The 20,157-nt window shown below is 42.6% G+C and overlaps 2 long non-coding RNA genes across 2 annotated transcripts; one reads left to right on the forward strand and one right to left on the reverse strand.

Annotated features, from left to right (window-relative positions):
* Positions 1-1,443: 1,443 nt before the first annotated feature.
* LOC111270944 (uncharacterized) lies at positions 1,444-3,988 on the reverse strand. The gene is made up of 3 exons (XR_002686561.2): positions 3,926-3,988; positions 3,474-3,581; positions 1,444-2,310 (listed from the first exon to the last, which is right to left on the reverse strand). It is a non-coding gene; the product is annotated as an uncharacterized LOC111270944 (long non-coding RNA).
* Positions 3,989-4,315: 327 nt separating this feature from the next.
* LOC111270945 (uncharacterized) lies at positions 4,316-15,601 on the forward strand. The gene is made up of 3 exons (XR_002686562.2): positions 4,316-4,756; positions 13,497-13,663; positions 14,392-15,601. It is a non-coding gene; the product is annotated as an uncharacterized LOC111270945 (long non-coding RNA).
* Positions 15,602-20,157: the final 4,556 nt, after the last annotated feature.

A 20,157-nucleotide genomic window follows, 5' to 3' on the forward strand; every position in this document is an offset into this window, starting at 1 on the left:
AATTTTAGGAGGTGGGCTACATGACAGAGCCGGCTGCTGGTCCCGCAGCTCCTCGAAGCTAACGACCGTCACCCTAACAAAACCGTTTAATTGCGCTTAACAGAGAGAAAGAGAAAAGTTTCGCTGTCTGTACCCTGCCTGTCAACCGTAGAATCTTATACATTAGCATACACCAGGAAACGCTTTGCTTTATAAGTAGTCAGGGTGCTTTATGCTTTAACTGTTATGGTTTCTTCGCTGGCAACGCTACCTATAACCCAGAACGGCAACCAGCTAAGGCATGTTATGTAGAGTGGCTGTGTGATACATTTGTTTTGTTGACAGCAAGATAAATCTATTCCATGCATGTTGGCTCAATAAAGTTGGGGAAGCTGGCCATTTTTCTATCGTTATATATGCCTACTGTGAGTGAGCTATCGTTTGCGTGAGCACTGGGAAGTATAGCTCACAATGTCGGCATAACCTGTTTGACCGTACTCAGTTCAAATAGCATTGAATAGTAAGTGATTCACTTTTTCGTTGGAGGTTAGTTATTACTGAGCAAGTATGGAAGAATTAGCTGAAAAATATCCTGTCATCGGGCAGATATACAAACAACAACATTTTACTAACTGAAACATTGTACAAAAACTAAATTGGACAATAATCATTGTTCTTTCTAAGCACTCATATACGAATTGGCATTGCTACATTTTAGCCGTTGTCCAGCTAGCCCGGTTGTCTTAGCATATCGGTGCATAAACCTCCTACACAGTGTAAAAAAAAAACTAATGTTTAATAATGTTCGATATTCGTACTTTATATTAAAGGCATTTTTAGCTTGTCCTTTACATTTTATATTTATTAGATTTTTTTTCTATAAACCAAATAAACATCTATATTTGAACGTATTATGCATAACAGTTGAAGTAAATATAAGTTACATAAGATACTTAAACTGTCATAGTATTCACAATTCGTGTCATCAATTCTATATGATGAAACTATATGTAACTTGACATATATATATATATATATATATATACATGTATAACTTGAAGGTTACTCGATGATTCCTGTCATAATGCTGAGATACATTGATCTGCTCTTGACTGATCGACAAAGTTATCAATCACCTGCTTGCTAATGCTAATTCGTATTTGGTTCCGGCGTCTTTTTTTCTGGAGTATCGTCATTATGAACTTTTAGACGTTGGACCAGCTTTCTTTTTTGTCTCCAAGCTGCCTTTAGCAGGTTCGAAATAGGTGATTTATCCTGCTGTGGACATAACGTCCTACCACTGACGCCTAAATTAAATTCCCACATATTCTCCACAAAGACTCAGACTAAAACATAATGCAGCATTATAATGAATCATATATATATATATATATATATATATATATATATTTAATCAGGCAAATAATTATAACATAATTTTTATTGAGCAATATTTTCATCCATTTGTCTTGGATTAAACATTTGACTACCTTCGATATTTCCATGGTGTTTAAAGGCCAGATGTCAATTTTGAGCCTAGCGCGTATCGGCCTATATTTTTTCAGTAAAGCGCACACTTTGAGACAGTGATCAATTTGGGTTTATCTAAAAATTTTAAAATAAATAAAAATTTTAAAAATACAAGATATAAAGGAAGCCATTAGAAAGTCTAAAGCCTATCTACGTACAGATTTGAGCCAGTATAATGTTTGAAGTTCCTTCGGTTACTAGGCTAACACATAACCTTTGGTATTACAATACGGAAAAAGTTTAATTGCTGACAGTCCTCAGACCGTCGGTAAAAGATGTACTTTAAAAGACTATACCTTGCTCGGTATCTTGGCAAACAGCTTTACGTATATTAGTCGTATAAGTTCGAAGTTTCACTTCGCCGCTTTCAGTCGACGACTAGGCTTCTGAACACGTCATTTCTGGACTACGGCAAAACATTAAAGACGAGATTATTTTAACTTTTTAAAAGCTCTATTTAATATATTGTTGTTTTTCGTAAACACAAGAAATACATTATGTACACTTCCCCGGTAGTAGTATGTCACAGTTAGGATAGAGGCGTTGTAGTTTGCAATTGAAGAAATAGCCCTGGTTTTTTCGTAGAAGCGTACACCCATCCTTTTGAGACAATCCTTAAAGGCGCTACTGAATGTTCAACTCGAACCGTTTATTTAATTAGTGTCCCTCTGTTTCTCTTGTTAACTCCTTGGCAGGCTCTGTTCGTACATTGCTCTCAAGCTCAACGTTAATACCCGTACGAAAGCGTCAGCTAGATTGTGCATTATGGCTTCGTTTGAATCCGTAAATCGATTGCCAACACTGGAATAACAAAACATAAAATTTAGGTCTTTTAAGGCTCCTCTTTCAAACACTTTCGGTTGAATTTCCCGTCCCGAGCCCGTGTACGCTTTCTAATGGTTTGCCCTTTTGCTGTCCTATATCGGATCCTGTTTTACGTCGATTCAACTAACGAATCATGGGTAAACGACGGTTTCTACAACCGTAGAACCTACAAAGACGGACGCTCTCTTGCATTCATAACCGCAGTCAGATACACCCTGCGTATTCAGTACTATTCATCTAGTATATGTTCTTGAGAGCCATTAGGGAAATTCAAACAAGGCCTAACTCTTTTGTAACCGGACAATGGTAGCCTATGGACCAGCGCCACAGTTGCACGCGTCTAACTGACAGAGAGCCAAAAAGAAAGAGAAAGCCTATGTGGAAGGAAGGTGGCCGCGTTCGCAAAATATGTAGAAGAATGAGGACCCATTTAGCTAGTTGTCATTATCATACGTCTATATACAGCAGCTGCAAGACGATTGATTTGCACTCGTTGCAAGGTTATAGCAGATCAACTAAGTTATAATCAGGTTAGTGTTTTGAAATACCATTTGAAAGCTAATATTTGGCAGTACGTAAACTAGATGTGCTAAAATACAAAATAGAGTATCTTAAAGATGAGCTAAGTTTCCGCAATTTGATTACGATAAAATCCAAATGCAGGTCGATAAGAAAAATTTTTTCTGTTTTTACGGTTAAGGTTAGCACCACTTTTTGTTACCTAGAAATGGCTTGATTTTATTGAATTTTTGTACAGTATTGCATACGGATATACAATCAAATAAATTCCTCTGCGTCGACCAGTGTGGCAGCCAAACATCGAACTTTTTGTTGTAACTAGCCATTTTTCTTCAAATGATTTAAAGCTGATCGCTGATGGATGCTGAGCTCCTTGGCGATGTAATGGCTAGTCACGGGTCGATCTCGTTAAAATTCCGTAATTTTATTAAATTGTTTCTGGAAATCGACGACCATAACAAAGAATTTTTTTCACATTGAAAATTCTAGAACGAAAACGATAGTGTTTTTAAACCATTCGTTCTGATAATAATGCATCTTGGACATAAAGGGAAAAATGTTTTCGTTGGTCTGGACAGTATTGGTATAGAAAAATAAATTAAATATAAAAAAAAATTTACCGAAATTTCACGGCGCTCTATCTGATGTAGAAGCAGTAGCAGTCCAATAATACCTCTAATCTGAGATGACACCAGCATGGCACGATTCATATTACCTAGGATATATAACTACAAACAAAGCCAAAACAACGATCAATACTCTGTTGATAACCGTATCTTGTTTTTTTTGTTGGCACACAAGATATTTGTCATCTATATAAATTGTTACAGCGGACGTTACGAAAGCTGAATTTGGCAAGGTTCAAAAATCAAGGCGTTTAACATATGCTTCTTTGGTTGGACCTATTATGATAGGGCGTCAAGATTTCAATGTAAATATTACTCTTTACACTAACGAACCTAAGAATCGAACGAAAAAGATTCCCGCCCGCCGAGGCTGGACCCGTTGTTTTTAGAGCTGCATATTGAGTTTTTGTGAAAAGAGATAAAAAAAAAAGAAGCAGAAATCATACATTCCAGTGACGATCCTTAACGATCACTTTCTCTAGGTAGTCGTCGTGTCGCATGGCAACAGTTACAACAACAGTATCTCTACCTCAATGCACTCGCCATCGTTGAACAAATACGTCGACAAGGCTGAATGACAGACATCCCAATGCGTTTGGCGTTCGTACCGTCTCCTACAATGGGAGACGAGTTTGTGTCGAACTTTGCTTTTCCTTCACTGAATCTCCTTGGTCTTCTCCTTCCCTCAGACTTCGTTATAGAGGCAGCTGTCTCCGCCGCCATGGTCATCACCATCGTCGCCGGCGCCTCTAACATCGCTGTCGACGTTGGCCCGTTTTGCAATCACGACCCAGTTCCTAGCAGACAAAACCAGTCGAATTGCGTGCCACTTTTCGTCAAAAAAGAAGAAAAGGACCAGCGGCTGGTTGAACAGATAACCGGTAGACAACGAAATACGATTACGTTACTGTTATAGAAAAGAGACGAGGTGCCCATTGCCGCGCACAAGCGCAGAGAAAACCCGAATTCTCGGCAGTTCTAAGTAAGGGGAAAGCGTATGCTGTAATTTATAATGACAGTCAGTTCAGACTGACACTGCGTGGAGGAGTCAATAAGAAGAGCTTGAAAGCTCTGTGCTCAAAGCCTTGTTCTGTTGAGTGCAAGGTAGGGAAGTGACTTGATACTGCCGGACTTATAGTATAGTGGCGCACAAACTGGGCGGATGCTTAAAAATCATGAAACTTTGTGAACTTCAGTCGGTCAAGCGACAGCTCCGACCAAAGAGGACGAATAAAAAGGAACTAGCGAGTCAAGCAAAGAAGAAGACCGAAGGCATGGTATGTTTCATAGTTTCGTCTTTCCTCAGTAAGCAAGGATACATTTGGCATGAAGAGGACTTTACCTTATTAAGCATACTTGTGAGATCCCCTTTTTCATTACCCCAAATATAGTTTTGCGTTTATTTGCTCTCTTTTCAACGAAGGTAGGCACTGTTACCACGCTTACCGTTCATGTAATACGCATACTTCCATAGGTCCACTTGCTTTATCGAGTTCATTCAAGTCGCTTTTTATATTTACGCAACGTGACAGCCTCACCTTGTAATATCATTATATAACACAACTTCCTGAAGGGACTCTTGCCTAATAAAGGATAACTAAAAATAGAAACTCACTGTGAGAATCGGTTTATTGTCGTTGGAGTAAGCAGCGTACGACAACCAGTCATCTTGTTTTTTATAAACGATGGATCGTTATATTTGACTATGCGCTTTTTCATTTACTTCCATAATAATTGCAAAAAGAAAAGAGTACATAAGAAGTATTTATCAGTCTTAACATCCATCGTGTACTTGATCTTAACAAAGCCCTTGTTTCATAACCATATTCTGTTTCTCTCTCTCTCTCCCTCTCTCTCTCAAACGCACACACACACACACAATCACACACTTACACAAGCTTCTCCAACGCAAGCTTATGATTTGCGGGCTAAAAGCGTGAATGGTAGCATTAGCGCTGCCAATACCGTTCGTATTCGCAGAATTCGTAGAAGGCCCAGCCGGCCTGTGGACAGAGGCCACGGCCTGACATGCTCACGGCCTTGCCACAAAGTTGATTGAGATGCAGTGAAAGCGAAAGAGGCGTGCCAGAGCAAGAAGATTTTGCATGCCAGCAAACCCCTGAATGAACAACTTTGAGCAGGACTACTATAATTCGCTGCGAAATGCTCAACCTCTTTTGTGTATGCTAGTCGCCTCGGAAGACACCGAACTGGGTGTGTCGCCTGATGAAGAATGGCGTCACTAGAAAAACACCAACCTACCGGGACGAAGTCTGATGCGACAATCGTTTGGCTGTACCCCGGCTTTTGCCTAGGGTTCGGGTATGGACAAGGAAAATCTCCATGGTGGTGTAGCCGTCCTGCACGGATACCCAATCAGTGGTAGAGACCAGCCCGGGTCCACTGCGCGCTCGCTGCAGCGACGAAGACAAAAATGAAAGTGCGACGTGTTAAGATAGAGTTTGGCGAACTTGTTAGAACTAAAGGTGTTGGTCGTGTCCTAACGGATTGCTATTAAAAAAAAAGCTGTAGGGGCGTTCGCAAGTCAACGCGAAGAACTGTCTGCGACTCGGGCGGCGCCAGCTGTAGCGTTGCTGCCGGTTTAGCCGATTGGTAAAAGAAATGGCCGAGAATGTCGTCCCGAGCCGAAAGCTAGAGATGGTAATAAGGCTAAACGAGAAAGGTAGAAAACGCACGTGGCGAAGAAAGTGTGTATCAACTTTTTGATTGATGATCGCCTGAAATGGATTCATTCAATTCAGTTCATCAGAACACATTGGCTTTCTTCGCCGACCGTTACTACGCCCACCACTATTACTCCCGGGTCCGGCACAATGTGGCCATGAAGCTCCTGCTTGTTTCGTTACGTTCTTTCGAAGAACTTTTCGACGCGGACTGGCACACAAAGATACACATAGCAAAACAGCCATGCAGGCTCAGGACGCACACATACAGGCACACCAAAACCCATAAAATCACCGAAGGAAAATAAAAACGCAAGCTTCGAGGGCTAGGTAAAGCAAACGATAAAAAAAAATCGAATTGATTACATTATGTGGAAGACGTTCCCTTGATATGAAAAACGCATAGGATCGCCCCGTGAAATATAGACTTTCCTTCATAGGGTATTCAAATTGGTTACCATCGTCCATCCATTTATTTATGTGGGGGAACTGAATCTGTGAGATGTTGTAGACCGCTGACATTTCCAATCAGCATTGCCTCCAAGTATTGTAGAATCGGGAAATATTGTTATTATAAATAACGAAAATAGTATGCAAACGGTTACTGTGGTGGGATTTGTAAAAAGTTATCTCGAAATAGTAGTATAAGCGAATATTTTATGAGGCTAAACGAAGTACATACTTCAAATGATCATTATTCTATTTAAAAAAAAAACTTGTTGCGGAATCTGTGTTTTAGATGTTCGATGGAAAAGCACAATGGCTACTACGAGAACATTGTGAATACCACCGATCGATATTCCTGGATGAAGAAATTACAATGTACCGAAATACTCGAAAGCTAAAGACGACCAGCAATTGACTTCACATATCTTTATCGCTTTCCTTGCTTCTCCCCAAAAATATAAGGGGTTTCACCCCCGGATACGGCTCCAAAATTGATACGACTTTAATTGAAATTGTTCCAACTGCTAAAACGTAACGTTGAATACGTGATAAACCTATTTCTAATATCCGATTAGGTTCGCAAAATCTATACAGCGACGAAACGTTATTAAAATAGCATTTAGAGAAGCACTAATAGCACTAATGGCTGACTATATTCAAGATGACGGGGCCTGTACATTCGATACGGCCGCGAAGGCGTCGAAGCTGACTAAGCGAACGCACGATAGGTGGCTTTCAGCACACTCTAATGAACCACCACGCATCTACATACATTCAACCCAACAAAGTATCATTTTCTTCTTCAGACCTATGGACTACTCAGGATGATTATACCTCACTCGTCTATGTACACACAAGTAAAAGGTAGCCCTCTGCTCTATTAGTAATAGGAGGCCACCGACAGAAGGTTCATCGGCACAAGGCAAATCGCAGAGCTATTTCTTCATCGGCAACATTGCATACCCCCACCGAATAACTAGCGTTCACTAACTACAATTACACTGCTAGGTGCGGTACAGCTGATATCGGGGATCGACTTCGACAAGATTGAACCTAGTCTCTAGGTTCTATCCTTATGTGAGGGCAGCCATTCCGGAACAAGATGGCTGTTTACTAGATAGATAGGTAAGTAGAGATTGAAGAAGAAATAAAGGGGATCCATTTTCGATCTGACCTATGTGATTGGCTGGTATACCGCCCTCCTAAACAATTGGCCAGCTAGCCCCTGGCATCGGCTGTAGTAGCAGAAGAGTCCAGCGGTGGATCAATGGGCAATCAGGTGCAAGGTGATTTTTGTTATGTAGCGCATTACATCTGTCTAGCCCGAGGCTTGGCCTCGAGAGAATTTCTCGGGGACAAAGCAAATGCGCGAGAAAAGCTCCTAGCAACAAAGACTGAATTCACGACAACTTACCGTCTAGATTTTACAACTTCGTACCATGCACTGCCCCTTTCTATTTCAAAACCATAGGTCAGTTTTGCTCTTGACAAAATTGGGTTGCGAAGAAGGGGCACATGTGCTGTGTTAAGCACCAAGAGATTTGGGAAGGTGTAGTGATGGCTGTTCAGTTCAACGTAGATTGAACCCGTAGCAGGCCAACCGGCCTGAGTGCGTTTTTCGTTAATTGCCACGCGATCCCTAGGGCTCGTCATTCCTGTGGCCTGGCAACCACCAAGCATCTCATTAAACTTTACTGGCTACTTCTAGCTTTTCTCAAAAGCGTTGGTAGCCCTCCCCGTCGTGTTTCGGGCCGTATCCCGTACCACTGTCATCACTACAGTAGCGGGAACAAGCTTCAAGCTTGAGGTGAGGCCTGATGCGTAGCGTGTAGTTACCAGTTCTACAGAAGCCTTCTGTCCAATCGCTTCTTCCCTCTCTGTTTCATCGTTTTTCTCTCTCGGCAGCCTATTTCTCATTTGCCAACATTCTGCTGTCCGGTTAGTTGTGCGTACCTAGCCAATAACTGTTTCGCTTAGCGATGCTATCGCTCGCTGGACCACGAAGCAAATGCTGCCCGGCATCGTTTCCTTGGCGGTAACAGCAGCAGCAGCAGCAGCAGCTTATAGCCAGCAGCCACTTTGTTGATGGCCTATTCTTTACCACCGTTCCTGTTAATATGGTGCATCGTAGGACGTAAGCCTCTGCTGCTGGAAGGTTAAAAAAGATATTGGTTGTTACTTTATATGCTTTGAACATTTGCCCTGCCATGTCTTTCGCCCCGATACGACGTATCCAGTTGGGCAGCAGGTATTTATTTTAAGATTACTCTTCTTTGATCTGTATGTCGAACGAACGCTTAACATAAAACAGTATTTTCTTTGTTTCACTTACTTGATGGTACCTTATGTTGACTAGAAAGTACGTTCGCCTATTAGACTGAAAACTTTTCATTCCTTCACGGTAAAGTTTAATCATATCTAGTATATGTATAATTGAGATAGAAACAGGACATCAGTTAACTATATAATTAAATTTATCTTCCCAATTTTGTTGAGTGCACAGTTACTGAGTACCACAGTATTTTATGTGAGTATCACTTATTCCGGCATAAATATCGATGCAAAACCTTGGCAATATTTTAAATAAAGGTGTTCTTGGGTAATATACAGCTTAGACCCACGCTGACGCTTTTTTGAATGTTTAACGTCAAGCCGGACACTTCACATATAAAGCCACTATAACTCGTAACTTAAAAGCAGTCCATGCAGAACCCAACTTCTTCTAGCCGTTGCAAGCATTATGCTATTCATTACGCACTAGAACTTAACCTACTAGCTTAAGCCACAAATTTTTCGCTGTAGTATTTAAAATTGGGATAGTACCGTCACTTCAAACGTATAAGGCTCCACTAAATCTAAATTTGTGGATATGTAGTTTTAAACAGAACCTTCTCAGAAAATTTTTCAGTCACGTTAGCCTGTCTCGAGCCTAGAAAGCGACGGGTCTATACTATGTTGTCTAAATCTCTATTGAATAAAAAAAGAAAAATATAGAATTCGGTAGTATGATTTGCAGAGAAGCTCAACGTTCTGTTCGAGCGAGGACCATCTCTTTTGCCGTATATTGATTATATAGAATAAGAAACACGAGCAAACTTGAAACATGATTAACTATGAAGTTATATCGGGCTGTTGCAATAACGCTTCCAAGCTCAGTGTCATATATTTCTAACGCTATCCAAAAATCCCGAGGTTTGCCATGTACTACGCAAAGGGCACGCAGTTAAACACTGCTTGTGTTTAGTTGGAAATTTTCCCTACCGAGGAGTTAGAACAGAACAGTTAGAACAAGAAATGTAAGGCATATTAACATTATTGGCATTATTAACAAAAACAGGCAAACGATGTGAGACTACGTCTGATTTTATTTGATATGACATATCATATCAAATGTATGGTATTGCCCGGATTTCAGCAGAACAATTGCGCAAAATCCACAAGTCAGCGTATGGAACATTTGATTTTAAGTATAGGCCTTTTATAGGCATTTCTTGTTTCGTTTATTCGCATTAAACATTAAACAGGTTTGTCTTACTTGCGACTAAATATGTACTAACTCAAAAACTAAAGGTTAGGATAGGCCATTCCCCTGTTACCGGCATAGATATATAGTATCTGCTAAGAACGGTAACTGCAAAGCAAAGTTCAAAGAACTCTGCGATGTTCATACTACTTCTTATTACATCGTACAACTAAACTAGGTTGTCATAGTTAAGCATTAACAATATCTACAAATGGTAAAAACATTTGAATAAATTATTTATGGGCAGCTTGTCGAAACTGTCATGGGAGAGTATGGAAAAGTGGCATGGAAAAAAACGAGAGATTTCACATGCAACGTATTTGCTACGGCAATTTGTTATTGTAAGCATAATGTTTTTTTTCGTTAATTTTGAAGGACATCTAGCTAAGACTGTGTTCCGTGCATCGGAAGAGCTCAGCACCAAAATAAAACCACATTCAGCCCAATTTCGGTAGGAGTTTTCATTATAAGTTATATGCCTTATGTTTTTTGAGGGCAAGCAAGATTCAGGTCGAACCGTGTGACACCCTGTAGAAGCTACATCAGTATCTTAGGCAATAAAAAGCTCCGGTCTCAACATAGATAAATCCGCTGAACGAATCGACTATATGATTACCATTATGAAACTATCTATGACATCCCTTTTTGAGTATAGGACGGTTCGATATATAGGGGTAGTAGAGATGGGCTTTCATCCGTCATGTTTGCACCCTCGATACTGGTCGATCGTTAGTGCATAGCCGGCTTGCACTACTATAGCTGCTGTAGCCATTGTTATCATGATCTCGTTGAGTCTCTCTCTGTCTGTTTGTCAGATGAGCCCAGCCGACTTCGCTCGTCGACTCCTATAAAATGAGCGCTGCTCGCCATAGAGTGTACGGTACCTCTGGGAATCTGACTCCGCTGGTCACTGTTAACTAGTTTATGACCAGATAACAATATTCCTGATTGTTAAGCCTTATCGTGGTAAGCCAGGGGGGCCCTGTCCGTCCTCCCGTTTCACTATCCGTTAATGCGTCTTCCAACACACTGAAGATGCTCTCTTTCTGCAGGGAAGCTTGCGGCTGAGTCAGGGTCGGGGTGCGAAGAACTCGCAGTAGCTCCAAGGGAAAGCAACAAAACTGATTTGGCGAACCAAACAAGTAACCGGCCGACGGCTGTGCTGATGGTCCTTGGTGCTCGTGCCGTGGAATCCGCCTGGCAAACGCCAAGTCCAAAGATTTCATTTTGAAAAGCGGCAGTAATAGCAGAAGGAGACTCGTTCTTCTATCTTCCATAGGGCCGTGTAAAAGCAAGTTCTCTACACTTTCCTTTAATAGACGTGGTGGGTGATCGCAGATTCCGGGCTTTGTCGGCAGAAACAAACTTTCTCTTGGCTGTTTTGCTGCAGACGATCGTCCGAGATTCATCCATTGCTGCACCTTCAGCAACAGCAAGACGAAACAACGAAGCGATAGAGTCAAGCCTCTGTTCACACTTAGTCGTTCGTTGCTTCTGCTTCCATTGCGCGATCCATGATTATCCGTCTGCATGCATCCGTGATGCGTTCGTCTACTTCTTTTTACCTTTTGTTATTGCCGTTTTTGTTGTTGCGTCTGCTGTTTCTACGTTACGTGGCTTTGCCATGCCTTCCGTTCGCTAGGCGAGTAGTATCTCGTTTTTTGCGACAACAGCAGCATAGCCGAAGCTCGCAGGCTCTATCACTACTACTGTCCCCACTATTAAAACGGGTCAGTAGTCGCTTCTTTTGTCCAAGCTTCGTGCCGATGGGGGAGGAGGGCCGGCAACCAACTGGGGGTCAGCCACCGCCAACATGAAATCCGCCGAAAAAGAAAAGGTGGAGCGAGCAGACGCCGGAGGTATATGTTGCCCGTCTTGTAGACGCTGCTGGTAACAACATAAAGAAATTGCATGTACAGCTCCCCTGGGAATGGAGGAAATAAGAAGGACGCGTACGCGCCGACAAGCGGAAGCGAGATACAACGAGGCAAAGCAAAAGTAGAACGTGCTATAACCACCATTACCAAAGGGATGCTCGTAGTTTTTTTCCTCTATAGAGTCAAGATGATAACTCACTCGTGGTTTCCTCACGAGCAGTTTTAGTCGAACAACTTGGCGGAGGCCGCAATTGCTTGGAGAATGTTTGGTGGTTGGACATAGTGAGAAGAAAAAGGTGGGGATTTTAATTATGGTGATACTGCTGGATCACCGCACACATATAGACGCTGACACTCACAGGAACCCCAGATATACCAAAAGTATGGCTAATAACGGCCGAACTCCTAGCGGGGCAATATATTGTACATGCCAGTTAGATTGAAGTGTATAAGACTTATGAAGAGCTTCAAGATGTCTAGTGCTGGCATAGCTTTTAGGTATGCTGAGTGAAAAGCCAAGATAGACTGGATGGCCCTATACGGTTCCCTTCTACTTATCTCCTCTTGCTACTGACCTGCAATGCAGGGTTCTGTGTATTGCTCTCCAAAACAAAAAGCGCCATGCGAGTTACACCGGCGTTTGAGTATTATAAAAAGGTGCGCATATTTCTGCGGCGGCTGTTTTCCAATTGCATGGTGATCTCTGAATAAGTTTGGAGAAGTCATGAGTGCATCGGAGGTCGTCGATGCGAGTACATTGACTAGCACCGACAGGCCACTGCGTCAGGGGCACATTTTTCTGCTGGACCTAGTACAGCGTCATTCAAATTTCGCGCTGCCCCGAATTCGCGTATAAGCAGAGTGCGTACATAAAGACCTTCGCCGCTGCTTATTGCAAATTTAGCAAGCCACATCTGTTCTCTCGAAAACTTTATTACAATCGTCATGCGTTCCCGGCCGAGCTGCAACAGGACAAGAATAAGGAACCAAGCAGAAGAAAGAGGGGTGGAAAAGAATAAAACAAAGAAGCACTTGAACATTTTTATCGTGCGAGCAATTATTTCACGACATAAACTCCCATTCCGAGTGTACGCACGATCGTTTACCTCTCTTTGGTAGCTTTGTTGCAGTTAGTGAGAACAAAAGTACTGCTATTGTCATCACAATATAAAAGCAACGCACCGTTGCACTTCAACCGGTAAACGGGATTAAATGAATCCTTTGTACTCTGCCTGACGAAGGGCTGGTGTCTCTCATGTTTCATATTCTGACGTGCTTTCCACAGACAAGTGAGAAAAGTGACCAAATGAAAACTTTGAAGCCGTTATTGCCCAGTGTTATGGCAGCCCAAGCCATATGTGCCTCCAAATGTTACTGACAAACTAGATCGTCAAACACATACACATGACGTGACACATTCAAGACGGGATGACGTCAGAATATATAGCAAGTAAAATCTCTTTGTAACCTCGCTACCCTATTTCAGGGTACTCAGTATTCCCGCAGCCACGGTTGCTTCGTGGATTATCAATGACGCCACAATTCGCTCTGAGGGGAAAAATGAAGAAGTCAACCGGACATTACATCGAAGGCAACTAACACAGGATAGAATGGCTGGCGGGAAGTGAAGGCAGCCTACAGAGGGAAGAAAAAGTGAGTAAGAGATACAGAAGTCACGCGGGAAGAATCATGAGGGCTAAGAACATAAAAAAAAAAAAAAAGAAAGAGGTAGGTGTATGTGTGTGTGCGTGCTGGTGAATTTTAAAGATTGCCCAATGGCGTGACACAACATCATCGGCTATAATAACCTTTTCCACAGTATGGCTTAGTTACCTTCTATTGTAGAGCGCGTCGCTTCACGATAGATCACATGAGTTTTCCCTCATCATCAGTTGTCTATTTAAGATATTACTTCATACAAATGATTGAGTTGCGGGCTTCGCTTAAAGGATAATCTCTATTGTAGTCGTTGTAGTGTTAAATGATGTCAGTACTTTTAAAGAATCTAAGTAAATGATGGGTTTGGTGTCATCGGAAGATGTGCGAAGCTTAATATGGTAGCGCTCAGCCGAAGAGACAAACACCTGAATGCGTCAATCGACAGTATTAGTTCTTTATTCACAAGTGGGACCTTAAATAACTGTGGAAATTATTTTGAGTAATCTTCCTGTACGCGCTGTTGTAAATCCACTGTACTCGTGTTTATGGGGCTGCCCCAGCACTCTTAACTGGTCAGACGCTCAGCCCTTGTATCTTATTGTCTGGCTTCGCTCGTAGTGGTACAGATTTAGCTATGGTGTGGGTCATTCGATTTGCCAATATGAATCCGTGTCTGCCTGTTTGCCAACTGTTCTATTTCTATGCGCCTTGCCTGGACGAAGACGACGGCTGAACTTCGCTTGGTACCTTCCGTTGGCAGGATTTGCGCCGTAATGGAGCTGGCGTTCTCTTCCCGTGCTGTCTTTCCAATAAACTTGCGCTGAGCTTACGATGTCGGTACTCATGCATCTAGATACCCAGGCAGACAGCCAACAAGGTTAGGACTTGTGGACCGGCCGGGATAGGGTACGGTGAGTACACGCCACCATAGTGTGTAAAGGAGTGATACCACTTGGCCGGTCGTTGCTCCCTCTTTTACTGTTTCTGCTTCTCGTTGGCAGACGTACTTACCCTTGGAAGCAGTGCTGGAGCGGCACTGAAGCTATGCCCACATACACATACAGCTACACGTTTTCAGAGCAGTATAGAGTAAGTGAGCAAGGAGATTTCCCCAGATCTGGGAAATGCCAAGGAATAGGAGCGTGTGCGTGGAAAACGGGGACGACGGCCTGCAGGGGTAGGTGGGTAGGCTTAGACAGGGTCTACAGTAAGAAGCAAAAGGACGCTTGTCCGGTCGGTCGGTTGCTTAGTCGGGCGGTCGAGCCAAAGTGCTGACAATTCTGCTTTCTCTACAAACCGTAGCTGCTGCTACACTTTCTCGCACGAGGGACAAGCCGAATGGGCGTGAATTTTGCTTTTGAACCAATGAGCTTCCGTCAGCTTCAGTCCGGTTCTGGGTTATGAGGAAGCGTAAGCACACATATAGCCCCGGCAGTCGGTTCCCCTTAGCGTTCAACGGCAAACTAACGCATAGACACAAGCGTTGCAGAGGGTCTAAACGTGTGAGGAGTGAGCATCGAGGCGTCAATATACAGTGAGCGAACCAGGAAACGGGACGAGATGGAAGAGGAGAGTCGATTGAGGGAGAAAATTTGCGCCAAAAGTGCATTTCGCTAGCCTAAAAAGAGCCTGCCTTGACTACCGTTTTCCCTGGGAAACCGTCAGATGAAAGGCTGCTGCTGCAGCATCCGACAGCGACTTAGAGAGTTGAAGATGGAAAACAGAGAAAAATGGTACATGCCTGTAGCAGGCACTCAGTATTCAAGCGCAAGGCCAAAACCTTCTTTGGCTCGGCAGACCGGTAGAGAAAAAAGGCTTGGAGCAAAATCTATTTAGAATAGGATCAGCAACTTCTTCAAACCTATCCAACTAACTTTTTCTAGGACCAAGCATTTCGAGAAAAAGAGGCACGTTTTCCAAACGAGAATAAAACTGGTGAACTTACTAAAACAAGTTGCCTATTTTCTTTGCTATAAATGGGTTATTAATGAGGCATGTTTGCAGGTCATTTGTAACAACTTGTTTAATTAAATTATAATGTGACTATATACTATATTGATTCGACTCGGAGATCAGACCGGGAGAATTGTTTGCTGAACCCGCCAACAGCGTTCCAGACGCATATCGCTACTGAAGCATAAATTTAAAACTATTTTTTACTATATGCCCACCTGCTAACAAGCAGGCATCAACGTTTAAGCCAAATAACCATAACAAAGGAGATCTTGCGGTGTAGCATGTTGATAGTACATAACCGCAGTGTTCCGTGGTGGTTCGAAAAGATCCATCGTTGCCTGAGTGACGATCATATCGATCTGCTCAGTTACGGTGAAATCAGTTACCAAAGCCGGCCTGTTGGCAGCCAAAGAACGGTTTATATACTTTAGATAATGACGGCGGTATTCTTGGTTGGCGTATTTTTCCAATGTATACATGGCTAGGTGACTGGCAAGGATATGCAGGCTGATTTACACACACATAGGAACATGTAAACACAGGATACCGTATAAGAAGACGACACAACAGTGGAACGGGAACTGGCTAGAGAAAATAGCGGAGGAGGAGAAGTAAAAGAAACAGACCAGTCGGGGGATACAGATAGATACCGAGGTAGTGGCTGAGTGGTTCTGTATAAGCTACATCTAACTGGGCCATCTATAGAGATTCGCTTCTCCAGTACTTCCTGTGTGTGTGGACAAAGCGGCTCTGCCCCCTTGCCCTCACTTAGGATCCCTGTAGGGGATTGGGGGTCCGTCGCCGAAGGCAAAATCCTACTTTCAGTTCCTTGCTACTATCATACTACCGCCGTCGCCGACCCGAAGCCTCTAGCTTGGCAATACCCAAACAGCCGTACACTAATATATTGCACCAATCATGTTGACACAGGCTAGACAGATGGCAAGTACTAGCTGCAGTGGGGGGCTGTAATAGCCGTGTGATTGTCAGTTTGGCCTTTCGCAATCGTAAGCTCTACCTCGCGTTTTACAGCTATCGTTTCGCATCGCAGTACTTTACCGCATTTTATCCGCATCGTGCACACCCTCTTCGGCAGAAGCCCACTTTTACTCCTGACACCATTCGTCGATTGTGGTTCTCGTGTGGACGGAGTAATGGTAAACTCGCTGAGCTACCGATGCTACAGCCATTACTAGCATAAGTTTACTGCTAATACAAGGATGAACAACAACACACACCGGTCCAATCCCACCGCCTGATATGTCACCTCCCGCTCCAATGACGGGTGTAGCTATGTTGCTAAGAAAATAAGCAAGTAAAATGATAGACGGCGATGAGTAACGCAGACAGGCGAACGATGATAGCAAATGGGGCAACAGCTGCAGTAGAAAAAGTTAGTTGACGGAAGCGCCTATTGGTGCGCCAGGCGCGCAGGCCTTTATGCGAGACACCGGCACGGTCACCTAACAAGCATAATTTTAAAGAAAGGCATCATCCACGGTCGAGGTGAACTGTCTAGAAAAGCGGGTTATAGGATATGTGAAACAGCTACATAGGCTTAGGAGATACACAGAGGAATTTATCGGCATAACGCAGCTCCATTGGCATAGACCCATACAGATCTGTTGTCAGTGGTGCCGGCTTCTTCCAGCGTCTCCCTGTCCAGGGCCCAATTGGAGCCTATCGTTCCATTGCCCCTGTCACAAGCGGTGCGGTGCAAAAGCGCTGAAGGACGAGAAGTACTGAAACGTAAACGAGGCTATATCGGCTAAGAACTGCTGCAAAATCTGCTAGATATCTGCGGTGGTCAAAATAGTATCGTCCACTTATCTTTGTTTCTGAGTTTTTGTTGCCAACACTGCTGCCATTATTATGCAGATTTAGAAATGGAAACAATTGCACGCATTGGAAGTTAACTTCTTCTATTAACTGCTTAGTAAAGGGTCATTTCTCTTTGTCACTTAGAGAAGATTCTGATGCACAAGGTACGTGTGTTAGATACTGCACAGGATAGAACGTCCAGCCACCGCAGATGATCCAGCTTCCTAGCTAATAGGTATAGCTGTAATTAACGATGGATTGCTCCAGGTTATCATAGATCTACGTACGTGTATGATTACGTGAATATATATATAATTGCCATGTAAGTAATCTACGATTACTAAGAAACAGTGAAAAGGACGACTACAAACGCTTGAATTCATGTCACAACCCGCTAATTAAGTGTCGAAATCACAGTTTAATTAACAATAAACTAAGACCACTGATAGGACCATTTGGCCAATATTCATCTTAACCCATGGATTTTAAAATTTTAGGGGTAAGCAGCTGTACCACAGAATGGTCATGCAATATTTAGCTTACCCCAAACGGCTAGCATAATTATTATCTGCCTACATAGCAGGGTAGTGGAGGTCCGTTGAAAGGTCCCGTGCGATGTCGATTATTATTGACAACCTTAAGACCTAATATTTAACGCTTTACGCAGGTTCTTCTTTTTCACAGATAGCTTTGACTATGCGCATTTGTGCAATTAACGGGGGCATGAACTAACTGAATTGTAACACTCTTCGCCTTTTCTTCGATTCTAGCCAAAGCACACTAGCAGTGATATACATCGAAATTACCGCGAGAATGAGCCTCGGCTTATTTGACCTGAATTGAAGAGCTGACTATCTGAAGACGATAGACAGAGTAAATAGCGACAATGCATGCTTTCAGCTAACTTGATGACCTCGCTCCGCCATCGTAGAGTGCTCATTACCAATTATAACTAGAGCAAATATAGATAATAGCGTATATTCTATATGAGCGCATGACACGGAGGTAACATTGCCAAGGAGTGCACTATATGCGTATGTCTATACCCGTACGATGACAGCTAAACGAACGCGTACGTAAGAATTGGCCGAGGTATTGACAAACCACACAAACAGGGCAACCACCCATCTAGTAACTAAAACCTATTATGCACTGAATATCCTAATATTGTTTTTTTTTTTCTTTTCCACTAAGTCCTGCTGTAGTTGCTGGGGACGTAGACAAGATCTCTGATCAAGCCTTCAGATCTTCTTCTTCAGAACTTCTGTTCAGTAAATCGTAAAAAGTAACTTTGATGTGACGATAGCCGCCCGTCTAGATATTTATCATAAGAGGTCCTTTTTATATAGTTTTACAGTGTAATAATAATAACAATAATAAAAATTAAAAAAAAAAAAACGAACTAATTGATTTACGTATAACTAACGTGTTTATTTATTAATTCCTCGTAGCAAGTACGCTATGCTAGTTACAATACCCTCATTTTTCTCAATTAAGCGCGTATACGTGATATTAGCAAAACTTTTCATTACTTGAATAAATTAAGCCTTATCGGAAGCTGTGCGCCACGCAGGGATCAATGAAGGTGGGACTCCGATCGGCAGCAGTCCATTGCTTGCCAGCTTCGATTGTTTTCATTACAAACTTTCTGCCACCTCGAAGTTCGATTCTCAATTAATATTCACCAGGTCGTTACCGCTGACCATGGGACCATTCATTGTTCCTTACTACTTGTATTATCATTAATGTAACTTTACATTAGCATCAGATAGCAGCACAGAATGTTATCTAAAAAAAAAGGAAACCCCCAAAATGTAGAGTCAATATCAATGTTGAGACGTATTCACTAAACGAGACAAAGCACAATGCTTCTTTAACAATGTTATAGCTATACTGTATTCAGATTAAGTTAATATATCAAATAAATGTAATACTGTTACTTGTAAACAGTATTTTAGCAGTGAAATCGGACATGGAGCAATACATGCACACAAATAAATATAGTAAAGTCCCCTTTTAAAGGTAACAGTGTTGAATTCATAGACATACAATGCTTCCCTCTTAAACTTGATTATTGATAGTCGATCGTCGTCAGCCGCAGTCTTCTGGGGCTAGTCCCTTGCTTCTTCAGACACACTACTGATAACAGAGCGATGGACGACTAGCAACGCTTCGTTGCGCGTCGTGATTCCAGATGTTGTCTAGTGCTACGGGTTGTCGAAAACCGTCACTTGCCTCTTATATAGGCGCTCGAGCTACGGTGCCATCGTGCTGCCGATCACGCCCACTGTTAGGTTGTTTGTTAACTGTGCAATGCCCTCCTCCTCAAGGCCGTTTTTTTTTTCTGCAAACACTAGCGCTAAAATGCGTTAATGATAGAAGTGTACATAGATTTGATTGTGCGAAGGCCCTATCCACGTTTCGCCATGTCTTCATTGCGAGGGAGAAGAACTGTTTTAATCAACCGCGCGAGATGACGCCCGTCCCAGCTCTGATGATCCGGTGCGAGAAAACCAACACCGCCGCCGCAAGGATGGAGAGTCGCTATATTAAGCGACAATCTGGGGCATAGCGTTTTCTCGCGGTTCGTTTGTCGTCAGACATTCCGCGTCATATAGTACCGCAGCTGATCGCAACCCCTTCCGCCGAACCACTGCTGGCCGTAATTTTTTTGTTAGAACTTGATGTCAGCGTAGGTAACAGGTGTGTCA

This window comes from Varroa jacobsoni, unplaced genomic scaffold, assembly GCF_002532875.2.
Source record: "Varroa jacobsoni isolate VJ856 unplaced genomic scaffold, vjacob_1.0 contig00213, whole genome shotgun sequence".
NCBI classification, from domain to species: Eukaryota; Metazoa; Arthropoda; class Arachnida; order Mesostigmata; family Varroidae; genus Varroa; species Varroa jacobsoni.